General features: G+C 38.0%; 1 non-coding gene across 1 annotated transcript; it reads left to right on the plus strand.

The window, feature by feature from the left end:
* The first annotated feature begins 6,319 nt into the window (after nt 1-6,319).
* LOC129733476 (U2 spliceosomal RNA) lies at nt 6,320-6,507 on the plus strand. Its single transcript, XR_008729561.1, has one exon. It is a non-coding gene; the product is annotated as a U2 spliceosomal RNA (small nuclear RNA).
* The last annotated feature ends 2,435 nt before the right edge of the window (nt 6,508-8,942 follow it).

Here is an 8,942-nt window from a genome sequence, read left to right on the forward strand (position 1 = left end):
TATTTCCGTAATCGAGATGATGCATAGAAACCAAACATTGACCCTTGACACCATTTTGAATTTAAAGACGACGTTTCTGGAAAACAACCAAAATAACTAAATACCTCCCAATATGAGTATTTCCGGTGTCAGATTGATGCCAGAAAATTTGCTGAAAATGACCGAATACCACCCAATATGAATATATTCAGAATTAGGGCGATGTACAGAAGCCAAAAGTCGAGGATGTTGTCATTTGGATAAAACCAATCATTTCAAACGATTTGTCTTTTGACTTTGATCATATCCATTGGCCATAAGTCATCAGTTAACCCTTAACTAGCCCGCTTATTTGATAACAATATCGATCAAATCGGTTGTGTAGTTTCTGAGATAATGAAGTTTCGTGATTTTCACATTTTGGTACTTTACAGACGAAGTTACAGTCCGATTACAGTAAAATTCAGTAGGGTGTTACGAGGCAGCTAGACTTATTAGTTGACACTAATTTTGTGGAAATCGGGGATCTTTATGACGTTTTATGCATTCTAAAGGGCAAACTTCAATTGCTTTGAGTCACCCTATTTTAGGTCCGACTGAGCCGAAGTTTTGCACAGAGTGTTTTTTACGGGCAGGTAACCATTTTTTTTATAAAGTTCACATAAGTCTCGTCGTCCATAAGCAAGCATTCTTCGAACTTCGTCAGAACCTAATGTAAGAACTTTAATGTCAATTTGGTTTCTCTCTGCTGGCGAGTTTTGTTAGTAATCGCCCGAAGTGTCCGACTGGAAAAAAAAAATTCAGTCACTAAATGAAAATGAGGTTTTAGTGGAGGAGTCGACTTACCGACAAACCGTTTTACTAAGTTTACTATTTCTTGTGTTTTCGCTGTTGCTTAAAGTAATGGGTAATAGTCCCAATGACCATAAATATTTTTGTCCTAAGGATAATCATAGTCATTTGGATGGAAATACAGACAATAGGACTAGTCGTGGGCATTTTATGTAAAAGATGAAAGTAATAGAGGATATAACTGGTAAAGAGAATAGAAACTCGCTTCTGGCAGGTTACCTAAGAGAAAATAAACGTAACCTAAACGAAACATTTAGAAATTGAGGAATTAAAACTAGTTTTTAATATAATTTTAAAACGTTTTTATTATTTCTACTGAATCGTGAAGCAGCAAAGGCAGCTTCACGCTACCGAAGAAAAAACCTCTATTCTCAACACATAAGCTGACGCTCTTGAAACGAATAGTATGAACAACAGTATCGGGAAACCAGCGATTCCGGTATCAATTAAAAATTAATTATATGGCGAAAATGACTCCACGCTTCTGCCAACCCGTGATCACTGTCGTTTTAGTCAATTCGGTGATTACCGTGCTCAGCAGCATTCGCATTGCATTCCTACAAAGTATCGTTATAACACACAGAAAACCGTCCGACTGCAAGTACGATGCTAGGAGAGCCAGAAAGCCAAACTGCAGTGCAGCAACCACCCAGTCTGCAAGGCCAGACCAGACCAGGCCAGGACCAGAGTGTGTGTTTGCTGCTGAATCCGTGTTGTTTGTATTTACGCCTGCGTGATCATCCTATTTTATTGACAGGTCCAAGTGGGAAACAGGATTTCGATTACATTTGTGATTAGAAGTGGATTGTGTTGTGTGCTAGCACTAGCACATTCCGCACTGTTGGTTCAAATGGAAATTGTACTAAATGGGGAAACCTTTGGGCTGGCTGGGGTCTGGGCGGGGCCGAGCAAGGAAGTGCAGGTGCCGCTTTGCTGCGGCAATGCTCGGTTTGAATGCGCGGTCGGAGCACTTCGATTTAATTACGTTGAACGTTCTCAGCCCGTGTGAGGAGACGGAATATGTCACTTGTTTTATGATGCGTCGGAATGAAGTAGTATTTTTCCGGTTTGTTTCAGCGAATTACGAACGGAACTGCATTCTAACCTCTTCATGGAAAGTGTTTTTTTTTTTCATTACGTAACCAGATGATGTCATTCATGTTTAGATTTTTTCTAGAATGTTAGCTATAGGCTTACTAATAAAAATTTAATTCCACATTGACACACAATGGCCAACGACCAAACAACACTAGATATTATTTCTAAACGTCCGATAAATTGAACATTGAACAGCAAATTACATTTACTTTGAACTTTGATAAGTATTGACGCTCCAAACGAACCTGAAATATAGGAGGTATTTTTTTCAATAAACATTTATGCTTAACAAAACTGAAACGTAAAATGTTCGTAAAAGTTAAGCTCAATATTTGAATACGTCAATTTTGATTCGAACTTTTTCAGAAGCGTGTGAGATTTGTTTGCAACTCATTGATGTGTTTATGTACATGAGTAGTAGTAAAGTTTTACTTCGGATATGAGGTTGAGGTGCATTGATCAATAATTTGGAGATAGAGAGTTATCATCCTTTCATTTTGTTTCAAGTTTTGAATCACACTGGAGCATAGAAAAATAACCATCATCTGACCAATCTTTTGGACCACAATTCTAGGTTTTGAGGCATTTTCATAATAATATTGGAGAGGATTTGAATGTTTTCTTTAGGTTTTCACAGCTGTCCAGAAATCGGAAGTCGCCATCTTGTATATCAAAATGGCATCAGACTGCGATTTTTACTCAATTGTCAATTCGAGAACAACATTAGAATTGTTGTTTAACGCATGTGCCAATGGAAATCGACTTTTCGAATTTCGGTTTGTGAAAGGTCTCAAGGTTTCGCTTCCTCGAAAAAAGTCCCAATGCGAAATTCCAGCTCAATCGTGAAGCAGCTTTTTTTCCAGATCCAGATATAGATACAAACTTCAATTTTCACAGAAAGACAAACATACGATGCAAGTGAATGGAAATATGACTGACGCCGCTACAACGGTAGTGTTGGCAGAAAAATTGATTTTCTGCATTTAATTTGATATTCTTCACTTGGAACAGTTATAACACTTTTGAGGACATGCTAGTATATAATAGTGTAATTCCACTCATGAGAAACTTTTGATTGCACTTTACTGAACATTTTTGACATTCAAAATGAGTTTGTATTTTGTCCGTTTTGTTTGCAGGCCGCCACAGTGCGACAGGTAAAGTACTCTAAACTGAACGACTCAAGAGGAACATACAGGCTGAAAGAATTCCGTATGAAAATATTTTGATACCTGACAGTAGGTTCCTGGTAATATAGATTTAAGAAACTTATAACTACAATCCTTCGATAGCAAAACGATCGAACGTGATAAAAATAAAGCCCCATAAATCAACGCAGTTTCCATTATCTATCAACGGCATTTGACTTCACTGTTATGTGCTTTTCCGAAGACATTTATTGTGTTTCAAACCGACAGAGGAAAATATCCTCTAATCGTCTTCAATGGGTCAAAGTGGCACTTGTTACGTTGAATTCTTGAGCACGCCAAAACAGACAGTAACTTTCTGTTTCTTTGCGTTACTCGAGCAAGACGAAAGTCCAGTCTTTCAAACCATCGTTAGAAACAAAAACTTGCTCCTTTATGTGGCATACGAGGGAGTGAAGCCCACCTGATACCCAGTCCTTTTTCCCTTTGATGGGATTCTATCGCTGCCAAAAGGTTCGAACATTATTATCTGTTCGCAGCAAAAGGCAGGAGTGTCGAGTCGGGTCGGGTTGAGCCTGTTCGGGCCAAAGAACGAAACGATAGACAACCGACCCACAATTTTTGTGCCAGCATAACATTTAATAATTCATCCGGACTAAGCCACATCATAGCCAAAACCGACCCACAAATATATACATATGCATATCAGCACTATTGCCTTCACATCGATAGGATCGCAGCTCAGACCATTCATAGCCCTAGCACAGACAGGGTGATGGCAGAGTCAAAAAAGGGTAGCGGGTTAAAATTATGTCAGATGTATCGATTCGTGCGGACGGTGGAATATTCGTTCGTCCGGATGGCCGCAATCCTCCAACTCACCATTAGTGGGGGTCTAGGGAGTACAAATACATTATTCAATTTCCTCGAAAGACGATGGAGGATGAAAACAAAAAGCTACGAGTGCGAGGATATCCTGCATGATGGAGTGATCGCTAATGAAACAATTCTTTCAGCGTTTTTTTTTTTCGGCTATTGATAACAAGCGACACGCGAAAAATATAAAAGCATAAAAAGATAATTTATTTTATGTTCGTTCACTGCGTGCTCGGCTACCAAGTATAGATTTATTGTTTTTCTTTCTCGAACAACACTGTCATAAAAATAGCCTAGAATGATTCCGATTTTTCAATACCTTTTTTTGCTTACTAAGTGTACACGTTCGCTCTTTTTTTGCCTTACAAATACTAGTGAAACTAAACCGTTCGCCCTCATAACATTGAAAACATTGTACGTAGATTATGTTTATGCAAATCGATTGGGGCTCTGGACATCGCTTTCTGGCTGCAAAGGCGAAACTGGTGGACAACAAAGTTTTATTGCTAATAACAAGGCGTGTTTATATTTATATCGGAGAAAGTTTGTTTGAAATTCATGGCCGAATCACTATGGGAATGCCATTCGTAGAATTAATTTTATCCTGTTCAGGAGGATTTGTTTTTAATTTATTTTCTGTTGGCTTGCTATATTTTCTAGCACATTCTACATGCAATACTGTTGGGTATAACTCTCAGGGTATAACTACTCTGCAATCTATTTTTTTTGTGATGAGAGTATAATGAAGAATTTTTTATCACTAAAACTAAATAACTCTTTCGTTTTTTTTTGCTTTGACTTCTCTGTTTTCAAATGTCAACCCTAATTTTGTTTTGAACGATTTGGCTTTGGCTGACTCCAAATATATTAGGATACAAAAAAAAGAACATTTTTTGGTTTAATTTACTTTGTTATGATGCAAGGTGCTTGCCTTTCAGGGCGATTCAACTTTTCAATATCATTTCGGTGGCCTCAAAATTGGTTTGGTGATTACTTTCTCATCAGTGCTTTTTCCAGCGAGCATCCTTTTGAGGTATGAGAACTAAAAAATCGCTTGCAGCCGCATCATGGAAATAAATTGCATGGAGATGCAATATGAGCGTGTGGAATCTTTTTTTATCTACTCCGTCAAGCAAATGAAAACTACATACAATATTTCATTACATTTGTTACTAACTTATAATGTTTACGATGTTTTTCTTGTGTGCTAAGCATTATTTCTAATGTAGGTATTTTAGACAGTTGTCGATTTGTTCTTTTGATGCCAATGGTTTCGCAATGTAGATTATACTGACGCATCATGCGATTTATTGGACATCTGTAATGTTTTTCCGAAAAAATTCTTCTTTTAAGATACCGTCAGGATGGATATAAAAGCTAAGTTGTGAGAATAATGCAGCTGAGTTTATACGATTTGAAATAATTTCATTGACGAAGAATAGCATTGAAAATATGCAGTGCTGTTTGAGTGTTTGCAAAAGAAAGCTTGGTGTCTAGGATCACCCCTATGTCCCTAACAATCTTGCCTTTTTCTACAGTTTCATTTCCTAGAGATGTTAAAATATGTGGTGTTTAATTTTTTTGACTAAATATTATTGCGTTATATTTTTTGACATTGAGTTGGACCTTCATTGCACCAAGTGTAGAAAAAATTGACTATTTCCTGGAATTTTTCTGCGTCGCTAGAGTCGGTGATTTCTATGAAAATCACAATATTTTTAAGTATGAGAGAAATGTCATTTACTTACAAAACGAAAAGAAGTGGATCCAAATGCGAAATCTGGGGCACCCTAGAGGTGGTTTAAAAGGGTTTTGAGAGTTTGTTTTGAAAGCGTACTATTTTTTACGATTTGCTAGATTTCACTGGGACCAACACAGAAGTTGAGAAGCCAATCCAATTTTTTGTAGTTTGAAGAGTAATAATGGTATGTCGATTTAGTAAAATGCTTCACTAAAGTCAGTGTAAAAGGCTTCTACGTGCCTATCATTATCCATTGTGTTGAAAATAAAAGTTACAAACTCCAAAAGATTCGAGGTTTTCGAAGCCATGCTGTTTACTAGTGATACGGTTTTTTACTTGCAGAACAATTTTATCATTCACAAATGATTCAAAAAGTTTGGAATGCAAGAGATAATGGCATTTCCACCATAGTTACGATAGTCAGATTTCGCACCCGATTTAAAAATTGGCACGAAATAAGAACATTTCCAGGTTTCGGAGAGTTTCCCATGTTTCATAGATACATTGGAAAGGTGTTCTAATGGGACTGTAAGTTCTTCAGAAAGATTCTTCAAAAACATGAGAGTAATTCCGGCAAATCCAGGCCTTTTTGATGCGCCTAAGCTTTAAAGTATTTTCAAGACTTATCGCTTCTCGGCCTTAAGGCTAAGATCAAAGTGTAGTATCTGTTCTTATCAGCTTAACTTTCAAGACTTCGTGTTGAGAAATTTGATTGACAGATACATGGTTAGAAATTTCGGGAATATACACAAAGCAGTAACGGTCGCGGTCTTTTTCGGAGAATATAATATAAACTTTCTGAAAGAAATTCGTAAAAAGATTATAAATCTCGGATGAGTTTTCACCTAAATTGTTAAACACAATGTTCTAGCCGAAGAGCCACTTCACAGGAAAATGGTCCTCTCGGTAATGATATATTTTATGTGTATAATTTACCTGTTTCTAAAAAAAAATTAGTCTTAATTCACTTGTTGAGCCTCGATAAAGAATATAGATTATATATATTTTTTTGATATTCCAGACAATCGAGTCCGACCTGTAGTTTAGTGTGCTGTGTTCTTCTTCTTCTTTTCATTGGTACAGTTTCTGAAATTATGTTCTGCAGAATTGTATGAAATTTAGCTACCTCAATGTCGACATTTCTTTCAGTATTAGCTGCATTCTGCAAATTTATTGTGAAAGCCCCCTTTTTTGTTCATAGTCTGCTTTACCGAGTTGCACGGAAGATCAATTTTATCTATTTTTAATACTTCAATTTTCCATATAGATGATAATGACGTGCACACACAGAAGTCATCCGTACAGTTTGTAAATAAGAGGTCCAGATATAAATTTGTTGATTTTTACATGGTTCATTTCATGTAGACCAAAAAGTAAAGTTTTATCTAAGAGAATAGTAAAGTTTCGTTCTCTCCTACGAATGGGAGTGTTTTTTTGAAGTAGAATACTTCTCTCAGGAAGTTCGGCTACATAGGGATGTGAAATGAAAATCTAAAACCGAAAAAAGTGAAAAATATGTCCAATTTCAAATGCTAATAAATCGGTTAGTATTCGATGGATTTCCTTCGTTCTTGCAGCAATAGATTGGAAAATCTTCTAAGATTCTTCCCAAAAGAAGACAATTGTAATTTTATTATTCACACTATTGTACTATTGAAAATAGTGGAGCCTTGGAGTGGAGTCAAAACGGAAAATTCGACCTCTGATTGGTCGTTATATGATTGCTTCCCAAGCACGGTCGACAGAATCATATCATGCTATTTGGCCTATATAAGAGCCTGTTTCAGCCGAAGCCGCTCATAATAGTTCTAGACAGCGACAACAGCAGTCGTCCTTCCTTAGCAGCAGCACTAGCCCTGTGGTTGGTCACCACGTCTCAGGGCATCGCGGTTCTTCTCAGCGTGTGTCGCCAGACTGCCATTATTCCCCCCGTGTTGGGGCAGCATGAAGATTGCCATCAGGAAATCCAATTTTGAACAGCAAAATGCCTTTTTCAAGGCAAATAAACAAGTCATTGAAAGTTAATAATTTTTGACAACGCAAGCAAGCATTCTGTGTTGGATCTTAGCAATTTAACTCTGTCGCACCCTTCTAATGTACTGAATGTGAAATAGCTTACACAGTGCATGTTGTCCGTGTATCTTAATTCCCCCACTGTTAGGGCAGCTCAAAGGTTGCGATCAGCCAGATGAACCGCAAAGTGCCTTTTTCAAGGCAAATAAACAAGTAATTGAAGGTTAATAATTTTCTGGCATCAACACAAGCAGACATTCTGTGCGGGATGCAATCAAATTCTGTTGTAGTTGTCTAATTTTTACTTTATTTAGTAAACACCCCGCTGTGGAGACAGCGCGAAGGCTGTGATCAGCATAACCGACTTTGAATAACAAACTGCCCTGTTAGAACGCATTCACAAAGACAGTTAGGTCTCTGCCATGGTGAATGCGAACGCGAGCGATGGGGCGAGAAACTTGCTGTAGGTAAATAAACGACTCTCTTTACGGCTGTTCGGCATTCGGGATTTTGGCAATCAAAACTTCTGCTGACTGTCTGATTTTCAGTGTGAAAACAGCCTTCACCTTTGTTATCAGAGTGCCTGACTACGATTTGGTAATATTGTTTGAGTTAAATGTTCACAAAATTTTACAATATTCCTGTTTCTCCCATTTAATAAAACAGGTAATACGATGCCTTTAGAGCGGGGGCCTAGTGTGGTTGGTAACGTCTCCGCCAACCACGCTCGACGCCTGGGTTCGAATCCCACCGCCGACATAGGTGTCGATGGTTGTGAGGTGGCGTGATCCACTCACAACCAACCTAACTGGTCTAGATTCAATCCTAGCCGACACCGGGAGATTTTCTGAGGCGAAAAATCTCTGGGATCACGCCTTCCATCGCATGAGGAAGTAAAGCCGTTGGCGCCGGTCCGTTAATAATAAACGGGTGGTGAGTTAGGGTCCTGGGTGTGGAGTCGTCTCCCTGGGCGTCGGTGATTGGCCACAACAGTGGCGGAACTAGACCGACGGAAAATAAGCGAGAATAAAAAAAAAATACGATGCCTTCGTTTCAACTTGCGTACCCACAACTCCCGCTATCGGTGTAACACAGAGATGCAATCAGCGTCATATCCGATTTTAAATTCAACAACAAACTGTCTTTTTCAGGACAACCAAACAAATTAATTGAAGATTTAATATTTTCTCGTTCTGAGCTTCAACCAAAAGTTAATTATCTTAATTTGAATTCAC

The sequence above is a fragment of the Wyeomyia smithii genome, chromosome 3, assembly GCF_029784165.1.
Source record: "Wyeomyia smithii strain HCP4-BCI-WySm-NY-G18 chromosome 3, ASM2978416v1, whole genome shotgun sequence".
Classification (NCBI taxonomy): domain Eukaryota; kingdom Metazoa; phylum Arthropoda; class Insecta; order Diptera; family Culicidae; genus Wyeomyia; species Wyeomyia smithii.